Genomic DNA, 15,142 nt, shown 5'->3' with positions numbered 1-15,142 from the left:
CCACTCCTCTTGTGATAGATAGGCTACCTATTACTTACTACTCCCACTGGCAAGCTATAAGGCTTCCCTCCAACACAGAAAGGCTTGGGGGCTCAGAAGCTTATACACAGTCCTGGATACAGCAAATTTGTATCTGGACTAGGCTAGTTACAGGAAAGGCAGGAAACAAGAGTAAATGCAGTCTTTTAATCCAGAAAGTTGAAAGAGATGGAAGACTACCTAAACGGCCAATAAACTACAATTTCTGGGCCAGAAACCACTCCTCTTGTGGTAGATAGGCTATCTAGTGCTTACCACTGCCACTGATAAGCTAGAAGGTTACCCTCCAACACAGAAAGGCTTGGGGTGGCTGAGAAGCTTACCAACAGTTCTGGATACAGCAAATCTATATCTGGACTAGACTAGTTATAGGAAAGGTGGAAAACAAGTGTAAATGTGGGCTTTTAAACTAGAAAGTTGAAAGAGATGGAAAAACTGCCCAAACGGTCAATAAACTACAATTTCTGGGCCAAAAAGCACTCCTCTTGTGGTAGATATGCTACCTAGTAGTACTTACCACTCCCACTGATAAGCTAGAAGGCTTCCTTCTGACACAGAAAGGCTTTGGGGGCTCAGAAACTTACAAAGAATCCTGAATACAGCAAATATGTACCTGGACTAAACTCATTACAGGAAAGGTGGGGAACAAACGCACATGCGGGCTTTTAAACTAGAAAGTTGAAAGAGATGGAAAAACTGCCCAAACAACCAATAAACTACAATTTCTGAGCCAAAACCCACTCCTCTTGTGGTAGATAGGCTACCTAGTGCTTACCACACCCACTGATAAGCTAGAAGGCTTCCCTCCAACACAGAAAGGTTTGGGGGGATCAGAAGCTTACCAACAGTCCTGGATACAGAAAGTCTGTATCTGGTCTAGGCTAGTTACAGGAAAGATAGCAAACAAGCTTAGATTTTTTTTTTACAGAAAAGTGGCTAAAATAGCAGTAAATACAATTCAAATGCAGTGCAGGCTAACACACTTGAGTGTGTAGCAATATTACGGCAAATACAGTTTAAATAAATGCAATTAAATTAACAAATGACTAAAAATAAGTGCAGAAGGCAGTAAATTAGAAGGCTACTAACAAGCAGTAATAAGTGCAGAGTAAGGGCAACTGAACAGATAACATGTAGAACAGCAAACTAAGACAGTTACAATAAGAACAGCTGAACAAAGTATATGGTTTCTGATTTCATTAGACTTTGAAACCTGTCCACATCAGTTAATTCAAAACATCAACATATTCCCCATTCCAAATCTTTCCTTTAACTAAAGTGATAGGTGAGGGGTCAAAAGACCCCTTGCCTCAGGACCAGATTAGCTAAGCAATCACTCACCTGGATCCCAAAGTCAGATCCAAACTCCTGCTGTTGTGACTCCATCCCAGCTGTGGATGACCCAAAACCCCTAATCAAATCTAAACACCTATTTCACCCTGCCCCTACGTACATTATCCTCAACTATCCCCACACTACTTCCAAACCACACCAACTCTGGCATGTCTAAATGAGCACCAAGTAATGTATCATTATCTGTGACCTAAATGTGCACTGCTTCAGTAGCCAGAACATCTACTGCACCAACATCCTCACCTGTTAAGTTCCCTTTCTTAAAGTCATTGACTGATGCAAACTCTGCACTTCTGACATCTATTGACATTATCGTGCGCCACTCCAGAGGTCGGCCATCTGTAAAATAAAAAACAACTGTAAATCCTCTGGGAAAAAAATTGTTATTCCTGCCCTCTTACATTCCACCATCCTACCCTATGTTGCCAGCATAACTCCTAAACAGCCATAGATAATGGAGAACCCCTTTTACCAAAGACCCACCTAGGGATGATTTTAAATATCAGCTGCAACTGAAACCTTGATAGATAAACAGGTTTCACAATATCATAAATGTTTTGAATGGACACATCTGAACATTGAATGTCTAACAGGGGTTTCTGAAGTAGATGGAAACTAGGAGGCATGAAATTTAAACAAACACACACGTTGAAATTCGGGTCACTTATTTTTGGCACCACACCTCTCAACTATACAGATTTTCGCAGAATGTGAAGATTTTCGCCTCAAACATTTGGTTCGTTTTTCCTAAAATTGTGGTTTTCTGGCAAATTTGTGGCAAATCATTAAAGATTAAAAGTAGAAAATAGTGACAGACATTATAGTTTCAGACTTCAATACCCTTCAGAATAATCATGCTAATGCAAAACCTGTTATTCTTATCAATGTTCTAAGCTTATATGAGCAATATTTAAAAATCGTTCCTATTTTTTGGCCTTTATCCCAATTTTATTTCTGGCTTTGTCCATATTTTTTGCTGTAAGAGGTTGAGAGGTATGTTTGGTGCCAAAAGCTGTAGGAACCTTTACTGTCAGTCAAATGGTTTCAGTCAGTTAATACAGCCACAACAGTGGTCTAGACCCATTAACTTTGTATAAATGGTACAGCTTTTAACTTGTAACTCAATGAGCAGTGGTTATCTACCTGGAAAAACTGATCTAATAAAACAGCCTCCTTTGAAAGAAAAAAGGACTACTGGCAGTGGTAAGCAGCTCTCTAAAATTTGTAGTTGATCCTTTCCATCGTGAACTCCAAGGAAGCACTCAATGGTCAAGATAGGAGTGTGCTATCCACCCTCCTATAACACTTTTTTTTATATTTTTAGTTTGGTTCTGACCTGCCAATGACAATTGCAGGCAATGCTACAGACCTGGAACTCCAACCACCAAGGCCGAAAAACTTGCTTTTTTCTCTGCATTCCTAAAGATAGTACCCTATAGCCAAGAATAAAACATGGACCCTACTATTAAAATATTTATAATGTGATCACAAAATGGTCCTTACATACAGAACAAACAAGTTTTACTCAGTGAGATCAACAAGGAAGATGAGTTGCCCACAACCATACATCCTAGATACATTCGCTATTTATGTTTCCATGGCTGAGTTTATTCTTTCACCAGTCTAATTCGGCAAATCTGGAAGAGTTCTATGCATATGGAAGCACACAAATGTTTTCTGATGCCTGATTTATAACCATGTGCCTTATAACTAGATATGCTTATCTTCCAAGCCAGAGCCTTCTTTTTTATCACTCTCTCAGTTCAAAGCTTAAAGCTCAGACAGACAGCAAAATTGAGATTGCCAGCAAAATTCTGCACAGCTGTGAAGTATAACTGCTGAAACTCCTCCTGCAGTCAAGAACCTGTATCCAGTACAAAACAAATCTTGCCACTGTACTACCCCACCTAACCCCCATAAGTTAGCCCTATACTTTTCTCTTTCTCTTTTCTCATTAACTACACCTCCTTTATACAACACTGCTCAAAATAAAGTGAGTACCAAAATCAGAACTTCCCTATAATATCAATGTCCCCTAACATAGCTGAGCAACTGAAGCTACTACATTGCTCACCTTTCGCACAGAACACACTTCCTTCCCCTTTTTTATAATAGCCTATTGACTGACATCAAATCCCTAAAGCGCAAACAGCAAAACGCAACAGCACATGCAATTTCCATAGCTCACTGCAATTCTTCAATCAGATTTCCCAAAAATAGGAACCTTTAAATACTGCTCTTACAAACTTAGACACTTGATTGAATGACAGGTACATTTTCTCAGGGAATGGTCTGAAATCCAAATGCCTGTCACTATTTTCTGATTTCAAACCTGTGTGGTTTTGCCAATGATTTTCCAGAAAAACACAATTTTATGAGAAATAGACTATACCTGTCTATCCTTCAGTGCCAGAAAGCTGAACAAAACCTGAAATAATAGGGAAACAAAAACCCAAACTAAGGACACCTTAAATATTTCTCTTATAACTTAGAAAGCCACTAAAAGAACCAGGGCTGAAACATTCAAGTCCACACTGCTTAACTAGAAAATGCCACCTCTACCCAAAGGGGGAACTGCACTCTTATTAACTGACTCATCAGGACTGTGACATCTGCATTTTCAGATGCCTGTCATTATTTCCTGACTTCAGTCCTCCAAGATTTGGCAATGTTTTGCCAGAAAGCCACAAGTGTAAAAGCAGCAGGTCAAAATGTGAGGCAAAATCTGACCTTCTGCGAAATGCTGTACAGTTGAAAAGTATGGCCATACTCCACCGACAGTTGGCGCCACACAGCACATGTGTGGTGGCAGCCATTAGTTTACCTCACTCAGAGCCAGCAAAAAGCCATTAGTAGCTCCAGCTGAGGGAAATACATCAAAATCAACTGTGGTAGCTTACCACCAACACCAATTAATTCCAAACCCACTCAATATTATGGAAACTGAACTCCTCACCAACAAAATGACTTAAACCACCCACCAACAATAGCATCCACTCTTAACAACACACAAGAACCTTGTACCTACAGCCTCACAAAATTGTTAAATGTGGTACCATTTCTCCTCTTTTGTTTCTGTCTCTCCTTTTTATTTCTCTGTTTTAATATAACAGAACCTAGCCAAAACAACAGTGACCCATCCTCTATCCCTGGATTACCTAACATTGCTATACTCATCAACACCCTACAGCCATAACTCATTTTGTAAAGCCACAGAACCTAGCCAAAACAGCAGTGGCCCATCATCTATCCTTAATCGAGGCAGAGAGACAGAGAGAGAGAGAGATAGAGAGAGAGAGAGAGAGAGAAAATATGTATATTTTACATATACAAACCATCTCTCTCCTCCAACCCACCAACCAGTAACCCAGGGCCTACCTGTTCTCCAGGAATACCTACAGGTCATCTCGGACATAACACTTGTCCTAGCAAATTTACTTCAAAATTTGATCCCTTACCCAGTTACTCTCACATAAAACTAGTTAAGCTCCTACTTGCACTTACCTCATTTCCTCCCATCTCTCCTACTTTCCAAATATAACCCTTCCATCCCATCACACTAACTTTCTTCTACTACCATCTTAACTCCCATTACTATTCCTATCTAACTCACACTTGAAAATGTCCCTGAACAAATTATTTTGCTCCCAAACCTCATTTATCAGGAAAAGAGACAGATGAAATGCAGTTGAGTATTTTGCAATGAATGATGATATTTATTCGGTTTGTTATTGTAGCCAGGGCCTGCATTTATTGAAAAATGCATCATGTAACTGACTAATAACATATTTCATCAGATCTATTTTGGAACAGGTTAAATTCCTTTATCTCTCAAGAAGTGATCTGTTAGTTTAACTTATTTTTCATATATTGCTTGAAAAACTATTTTGTAGCTTAATGCCATTTTCTAACATATGTACCATGATGCATTTCAAACTGCTAAAAATAATCCAAAAAATGTATTGTTTTCACTGCCACTGAAGTACTATATGATAGCATGCTAACAGAAGTTTATTGATTTAAAGAGGTTATTTTTGTGCTTGCTGTTTAAGGTTTCGGGTTAATTAGTAATATTCAGATTTTTATTTATAGGCCATCATAATAAATCTAAGGCTATGAAGCCAGTGGCTTTTTTTAACAGAGCAATAATAAGGAGCATGTTTTTGTTCCAGTTTGTAAATATAGTGCAAGAAGTTATCCAACCCATATAAAGGGAGTCTGTCATTGACCAAATTTAAATCTAATTCTAATGGTTATGTAGGTGGGAGTGTTTTTTTTTTCCTAATTTCAGGCAATAAAGATCATATGCAGTTTTTTTTTTTTTTTATCTTGACATTAGCAATGTTTTGGGCTCTTGTGATATTTATTGACTACTGCTATTAAAATTTCCTCATGTGGCAACCATTTGAACATAAACTATTTTGTTTGAAGTGCTCACATGACTGCTGCTTAATGTATCCAGAAAGATCTTAGGAAAAGGTAATATAGTCATACATAATAGAAATTATGAGACACTTAGAGTGGTATTCATAGCTGTTATGTGAAAGTGTTAAGTTAAACAGCATGGTTCAGAAATAAGAGAACCCAAAGCACTATTCATAGAGACTATTTATACCAAAGCACAATGGCCATAAATGCACTTATGCAAATAAAGTAATAACAACATGGCAATGAGAAATTATGTAAAATAACATATCCTAATAAGTTGTCTTCCCAGCTGTTTGTGATTTATAGTTATAATTTGATGTGTTAGAACAGGTGGAATCTCACCTTTTCTATCTAATTTACAGTTATTGAAGATGCTTTGTCTTGCTTCTAACTTTGCTATTTCTAGGTGTGAGCTGCTTGACTTGGCCGAGACAGAACCACTAGTGCCCAGCAGTGCTCAGCAGTCAAATGGGTATAGATAGAGAATTATTAATCATAATTTTGAAAACCATCAAGTCCCTGATAGATTTAAAGTGGACAGGAATAATGTAAGGGCCTTACTAAATATGTATGGTCCCCCCTTAGGTACTGCAGGATATGTGGCCTTCCTATCCCTGTGGATACTAAGGTATGTATAGCTATTACTATACTTACCACAGGGGCATTCTAAAGACAGACTAGGGACACAAAGGATATTTTGCAAGCTTCTGCCTCGAGGGTACTTCAGCAGTTCTTGGACATGTTCTTGATGCATGTGAATGAATACAGACTTCATCAGAACAACATTACTGTGTATTACTGACAATTTTAAAAACTTTTTGGCGCCAAAATGAACCACTGAAAGTTCTCATTTAAAGTGACAATGCATAATATATACACACACTACATATAAACATAATTAAAACCTCATATATAAAAATATAAATATATACATGAATTATTAAGACTAAAAGTTAAAAACAAATATTACATATAAATGGTCTCAGCTAATAAACTACTTAAGTTGTAATACTGATTTAATAGAAATAAAATCATTAATACCAGGGAATTTTGTGGCATTAGTTGCAATTTGCCAAAATAATTCCCTTTTACATAACTGTGCTTTATGATTACCCCTCTAGCTGATATAAATATTTGATCAATAATAGCAAATTTAAACATATGTGTATCACCATCCCCGGGATTCGTGAAGCTCGGCGCAAGGCCGGCGTAAGGGCTGCGCCGGCGGTGCAGTGAATAGCTGGCGTAGTAGCGCCATATGCATAGTAATGTGAGTGCGCCATAACCACAGACACGTGCGTAGTGTACGTGAGCGAGCCCAAGTAGGATGCGTCCGGAGGCGTGGCTAAGCCGGCAGGCGGTGAGCAACCTAATGTGCTGACTGCCACGGTCCGCCCATAATAGTAATGGCAGCAGCCAGGGCCCGTGCAGAATGAAACGCACATAGAGTATGCAACATAGTACCCGTCCCAACTAAACGGAGAAGCAAATACAACCCACGAAGCCCTAAGTGTACCCGTCCAAGGAGCAAAGGATAAGCTTAAGACCGCGTTTGTCCCGCAATGCACCGTCAGTGGTCATACCCAGAGAAGGTGTACCGCAGCATGTCAGCGCGACGCACCAACATAGGAGTAGCGACTAAGGTTACCACCTGTCCCACTTTGCGAGGGGCAGTCCCTCTATGGGCAGTTGTGTCCCGATAAAAAATATTAAAAATGGCAAATGTCCTAAGATTGTAGGACATAATGATATCCCGTATTTAATGTAATGGTTGCATGAATTGGTTATTTCTGTAACTGAAATATCTCAATGTCACAAGAAACAGAATAAGCAACCAAACTGCCACAACAATAAGCTTTTATTTAGGCAAACAAGTGAAGTTCTATGCTATATAGTGACCGTGTGTATGTGTTGGCCTGTAAAATCAGATGTGAGTCCCGAAAATATCCCACCTTGGCAACTGGAAAAGGTGGCAACCCCAGTAGCGACATGGGCATGGTCACCAGGGTTACCAGCTGTCCCAATTTGCCATGGACAGTCCCTCATTGGACAGTTGTGTCCCGCAAATATCGAAAAACTGGCAAATGACCTGAGATTCCCTGCCAAAAATATTCCCGCAATATACCTGTAATAGTAGCATAAAACATATATTTTGTATATGAAACACATACATGGCATAAGAAACTGAATAAGGAACCCAAATGCTAACAGAATAAGCGTATAGTATGGCAAACAAGTGAAGTTCTGTCAACTCCACTTGCCGTGGGTATGTGTTGTCCTGCAAAATCAGATGTTTCCACAAAACATGTCCCACTATGGGCATTGGAAAAGGTGTCAACCATAATGGTCACAAGCAGTAGTGAGAGTACATAGCTGGGTAGCTGTGTCGACATAACAACAGAAAGGAACCAAGATACCCTAAACACAGGCAAACATGTGCATAGCAACATATCCCACACCCAGCAACGTGTCTGTCGCATACACAGGATGGCGTATGTTTAACTGTAATATCCAGAAGCAGAACCCATGCATGCAGATGTAATACACAATAGGCTCATTGTAGCATGTAAGTCCCACCCATGTACACCTGTGCACCCAAACCAGCTAGCATCCTTGTGCAGCTATACACCTACACACAATGTGCATACCTGAAATGTGGTAAGAAGTATGTGTTAGGCAGTGCCACGTGGGCAAATACGTACCCACATGTCACCAACCCACCCAGGTACAGATATGGAAATGGCTGCATGTGAATGTGTGTGCAGAATGTGTACATCCGCATGTGGTATGTACCCGTCCACACCATATAGGTTTGCACACGCCACGGTGCACATAACTGTACACATGTGGACAAGTCGGGTTGTTGAACTACCGCATCGATGATTAGCTATGCAGAGAAGTCAAACACATATAGCGGAACATGTGCCTACCAAACAGGACATCCTAACAGGGTGCTACAGGCAAAGAAGGGGAAGGTGGGACATCACATGTGGAGAGTAGCGTTGCCGGACGGCCAAATACACACGGTCAAGGTAAAGGACAGAACAACATGCATATGGCCGGATGGATGTTGTTAGACAAATATATATAGAAACACACAGGAAGTGCCAGTTTAGAATCAAAATACTATATAATGCATTGAATTGTACCGTACAATATGGCAGTAGAAATGATCATGCATGTAATTGGTGAAGCTAAGCTGTAGTGTGATCAAATTCTGACCCTGGCAGTAACCAGTACAGCAGGCTTATGTCTCTCAGCATTAATTATCTGCTGGGTTACAGAAAAATGAATGTATGTACATGCATAACATCACCCCTTCCCCTGAGGAGGATGGCCTTGTGAGCACTATCGAAGATAAGAGTACAACTCCTTACCAGAGAGACAAAGGAACGTAGTAAGAAATGAACTGACTACTGTATCGGAACAGTCCAGGGTCCTTGAAACAGCTACAATCACAGAAGGACACTGTAATTGACCAGGTGCCTTGCAAGGCTGTGTTATTCTCATGGGAAAACATTTTAAAAGCACGACCACAGCACCCACGTATGTATAGACTATTGCGGACCATAGTGATGGAAATGCCCTGTGACCGACCACGTCAGTAAGGTGGGCAAAAGCTGATTGTAAACACTATATAAAGAAATTGCTTACTGTATAGAGTCAGACAAAACTCTCATACTTGGACTGTATATTATATTGCCTGCCTGTGTACACTACTAAAACGTTGTGAACCCGAGCTTCCTGTGTTATTGACTGTCACTTAGAAAAGCCTACTGATCACTACAGTCTGGTTTTAACAACTTATTTGACATTGTGGTCCTTCTTAGCCGGAATTCCCTTGGTAAGCTACAGGTCAGAGTGCATGGGTGGTTAGACATCTGCGGGAGAATTTGCCTAAATGGTTCTTCTTGAATGAAAAGACCTCCGACTGAATTGTTGTGTGTAAAGAGGCTGTCCACTGTCTGATCTGTGGCTGAAAAGCGGAAAACTGGATCCCAAGAAGAAAACGTGCAGTCATAAACAGGAGGCTCAGGTAAGGAGGGTTTGTCTCTTTGTGTCTATTGTAGATCAGGGACCAGACTACATTGTATTTCTGTTAACAGTTGTGATAGCAGGTCGAAGACCAATCCAAATAGTGTTAAATCTGGACATAGATCAGGGGAACACAGAGTAGAGTAAATAGTCATTGTAGACACTACAGTGGATACAGGGAAGGAGATACCACGTGGTGCGAGAGAAAGTACGTAACAGTCGTGTAGAGGATATGCAAGATTAGTGCACAAACAGATCATGTGATCCGCGTTTGACGGGTGACGTGAAGTATATGCAATCGCAGAGAGCACATAATGTGAGATATTCTGCAAAATGGGGTAATAAATATGTCATTGATGGTATATTACACAAAATATCGTTACTGAAACATTGGAATCTCTGAAAATGTGATGCAGATGTTCTAGGGTAACCACCTGTCCCACCCTGTGAGGGACAGTCCCTCTTTGGCCAGTCGTGTCCTGCAAACAAACCGAACAAATGGCAAATGTCCTGATATCTCAGGACAAAGATTTCTCAGATATCTTTTCAAATGGTAGCATAAAACAGTAATTTTGTATCTGGAACCACACAATATCATAATAAACAGAATAAGTAACTGAAATGCTACAAGAATTGGTAGCTCTCCTGGCAAAAAGTGAATTCCTGTCCTATGTACTGGCCGTGGGTATGTTTTTCCCTGGCAAATTACACGTTCCAAACACCAATGTCCCACATTGTGCATTTGAAAAGGTGGCAGCCCTAAGATGTGCAGGCAACAAAACAGCGACAATTGGGTATCCGTCAAGCACATAGGTGGATTGAGGTAGTGAACCGAAGGGAACAGAACACTAAAAATGCGAAAGCATCATACATACAGAGAAGATCATAATACAGTAGTAGCGACAGCCCTCCCACCCCCCTACCACCTCCGATACCACATCCAGGATATGAAGCGGGAGGGCAGGCTAGTCCCCACACGTTACCCTGTGGCAACAGAGGTATCACAATGACCAAATGTAACAGAAGCTATTGAAACCACATCCCGAACTCGTAACATACCTAGGGACACTCGAGTAAGAAGACAGTCACTAGAACAGAGTGAGGATATCTGTCAATTAATTGAAGTACCGAACCCTCATGCAGGACAGGAAGGCCAGGACCCAACTCCCTTAGTGTATAGACCGTGGACACCAGAAGATATCTGTAAAGTCACAGAGGGAATTCCCCATCTACAAAGTAATCGCTATTCACCATGCAATACCCCTGTATCTTCTGATCGGAAAACAAAGGGGGAATGGTGGATGGTACAGGATTTACAAGCTGTAAATCATGTAATAATACCTAGGGTACTGATGGTGCCAGACCCACACACAGTATTGAATGCTATGAACACGCCACAGAAGTATCTTACCGTGGTACATATAAGCTATGCTTCCTTTGCAATACCTATACATCCAGATAGTCCGTATTACTTTGCATTTACATTCAGGGTAACAGATACAGCCATACCTGGCTATCGCAGGGATACTGTGAAAGTACAACGACATTCCCACAGGAGATGGCTAGCTACATTCTGGTGTTTACTCCACCCGGGGCCAGTCAAGTTCTACTTTATGTGGATGATATTCTGCTTGCGGCCCCTACCCAGCAGCAATGTATGGAAGATACAATAGCATTATTGAGATATTCAGCAGAACAGGGACATAAATTAAGCAAGCATCAATTGCAACTACAGAGAATACAGGTCAAGTACCTGTGATATGTGGTATCCAAGGAGGGTAGAACATTACATGACGATAGGAAGGTAGCAATTTCACAAGCACCCAAGCCAACTACCAAGAAGGGAATGAAGTCCTTTCTGGGCCGACTAACATTTGTCAAAGCTGGTTACCAAACAATGCTTTGGAATCCGCTCTATTGTCTGCCTTAATCTTTAATACACCTATGGCAGTACAACATATACTACACTGGATTCCAGTAGCAGAAACAGCTTTCTGCAGACTAAAACGATTGATAGCTTCAACATCTGTATTAGGTCTCCCGAATAATCATAACACATGTTGTCAGACTGTAGATTGTAAGCGGAGATATATGACGTCAGTCTTGATGCAACAGCATGGAAGCAAGCAACGCTCCATAGCTTACTACTCATTGCAGTTGGACACTGTGGCATGGTCAGTGCCACATTGTGTACAGGCAGTTGTTGTAGCACCCATGGCAGTACAGGCCCCGGCCTTAATGTTATTATTCCACCCTCTCACTGTGAGAATGTCTCATGCAGTTGCGATCATTCTGCTGCAAGAGAAGATATCATTCCTGACCCGTGCTAGACATCTATCTTGTTTGACCATACCACTGAGTCAACCTCATATGGTGATTGAACGTTGTACAACATTAAACCTATCAACGTCACGTCCGACACCTGTGTATGGCACACCACACAGTTGCCTATATGAAATGGATGAAATAACTCCACACAGACATGATATCACTGATATACCCTTAGATGATGCAGAGGTGACAGTTTATGTGTACGGATCATGTAGACAGAGTCCTACAGGAACGAATCAAGTAGGTTATGCAGTAGTTATTGATAATGGAATTGTAGACGCCCAACCCCTGCAGCATAACGTGTCTGCTCAAGCAGCAGAATAGATAGCTTTAACACGTGCTTGTACTCTAGCGAAAAACTGATGTGTGGACATGTATACCGATAGTCAGTATGTTGTCTGTACAGTGCATGTTTATGAGCAGCAGTGGAAGAATAGGGGAATGATAACATCCACCGGTAAACCGATTAATCATGCGCAATTGATCTTGAATGCATTAGATTCCATTCAGTTACCCACTAAAGTAGCTAATTGTAAATGTGCAGGTCATAGAAAGCAACAGGATAACAGTAGGAAAGGTAAGGCACGAGCTGATGCAGCTGCAAAACAAGCAGCCTCACAGTTGGAAAGTGTCTGTTTGAATGAGGAATGACAATCCTCAGACATTCTAGATGTAGAAATGTTACAAACAATGCAAACATCAACTACGAAAGCAGAAAAGCCGGAGTGGGTATGACGAGGAGCAATCCTTGAAGGCGGACTGCACATATCCACAGTGAGAAAGCCAATATTAACGTCTAATGTATTCAGATATGTGGCTTTGTGGAGCCATGGGTAGAGCCATGTCTCAACAGGGGGGATGGTACAGTTGGTTAACAGAATACCTAACATACGGAATTAGGAACCACATACAAACATCATGAGCAGCGTGTCACATTTGCAGTAGACATCATGCAAAGGGAGCATTTAAACCGAAGGGAGTGAGTTTACCTACACCACCATAACCGTTCCGTACTATTTGTATGGAGTTCATACATCTGAATAAATGTGAAGGGAAGAAATACTGTTTAGTGATCACACATATATATAATCAAAATGGGTAGAAGCATTCCCAACCATGAATCCGGATGCAGCAGCAGTGGCAAAGGTGCCAGTAAAATAAAGTATCCCTAGATCTGGCATACTGTAAAGAAACTACAGTGACAATAGAACACATTTAGTGAACCAGACAATCACGCAACCTGGGGGATTAACTTGTATTTCCATGAATGTAAATTGCATGTGCAACCCACAGTCAGCATGACTGCTGGCGCGGTACAATGGGATCCCGAGAAATAAGTAGAGGAGGTTGGTGGGTGACACCCAGACGAGTTACATTTGCTGTCTACCTCTAGCATTGCTGAGCATGACAACAGTTCCAAATGTAAAGTGTTGCACCCACTTCAAAGTAGTATGTGGAATGGCATATTATGTGCCAGAGTGGAAAGCTGTCATGCCTGCAGAGCCGGAGGTCGATGGCTCATTAGCAGGTGACATGAGAGGATTGTTAACCAATAACACTGTTTTGCAGTTAAAGTCTTTTACAGATAAAGAGCAAGCGAAGCCGGACACATAGCTGAGACCAGTATCCTGTGTGTATGTCACTGTTATCCAAAGAACATAATTGCCAAGTGGAATGTGTGAAGGTCTGTACCAGCTACTGTTGGCAACGCCTACTGCAGTAAAGTTTGCAGAGAGGTCGTCCTGGGTTCACCTCACAGTTTTCAAACCGGTAAAGGATATCAAGTCTGATTTACATCTTGTAGCTGATATACCATAGAGCCTGAATCACCCGGGCCAGACTGTATAACAATACAAAGCAACCCCAAAGACATTTTGTTTACTGTCCTAATGATTATACAACTATTAACCATGTTTGTGTTTACTTTACATTTGCTGTGACCTTACCTGCATATAACTACACGGATACAAATAGTGATACGTGATGAACTGGCCACAGAGTGGCTTCCACACTTCAACACATACCTAGGCATGACGCGTGTGCATGTACAGACTATGAACATTTTAAATTGCTGTGTTTGTACTGCCATACCTACATCATATGGAGGACTTCCGATGTATGTTGTCCCCTTGGGGATAGATTGAGACTTGTGAATATGTACACTTTGATACAGGTTCTGTGAGATCACAGGACAAAGTGGCACTGTACTTACCTGTTACACAAAAAGTAATTGTATGTTGTGATAAACATGATACAGTTCAAGTTGGTGGGAGTATTTGTAACATAACTGTGTCTTACAAATGTCATATAACAGCCAAAGATCACAGTACTACTTGTAGCACCATTCATTATCTGTATTGAAGCTTCATGAGAATAACGTGGAAGGATGTGCAGAAACATCCTGAATTGTTTAAACAGTCCTCTGTTATAGACAGGAAAATGTTACATGCAGAGGTAACCCGCATCAGTAGTAAAGTAGAATATTGTTATGTTGTTTGTGGGAAAGAAGCATTTCAATGGTTACCTGAGAATTGGTCCGGCAGTTGTTATTTGGGTTATCTGGCTCCAGTCACATGACATACTGCACAATTGCCTCTGGAGTGCGAAGCGAACTATAACACATATAGCTCGAAGAACTGGGAACACAGTCGAGAAACCTACTAATCCAGTGGGTGAAATGGAAGCTGTTCTGAAACTCCAGTCTTCCGCAAGAGATAAAGGAATATCGATTCATATGGACTTGAGTGACAGCGTCATAACCTGGGCTGGAACACTCCCAGCTTGTGGAGTAGTGAAATCAATCAGGGAACAGAGGAAGTTGTCAAAACCTGTCGGAGGACTGATCAATGTGACTTTCCGCTCTTGAACTTGTGACTGATGAACTGGATGCAATGAGAACTGTTGTGTCACAAAATGTAATAGCGCGACTGCACCCTGGCGTCGAGAATTGATGCGG

This window comes from Protopterus annectens, chromosome 2.part1 (assembly GCF_019279795.1).
Source record: "Protopterus annectens isolate FY-2018-M chromosome 2.part1, PAN1.0, whole genome shotgun sequence".
In the NCBI taxonomy this organism is placed as follows: Eukaryota; Metazoa; Chordata; order Ceratodontiformes; family Protopteridae; genus Protopterus; species Protopterus annectens.
Note: the sequence above shows the minus strand (reverse complement) of the source record.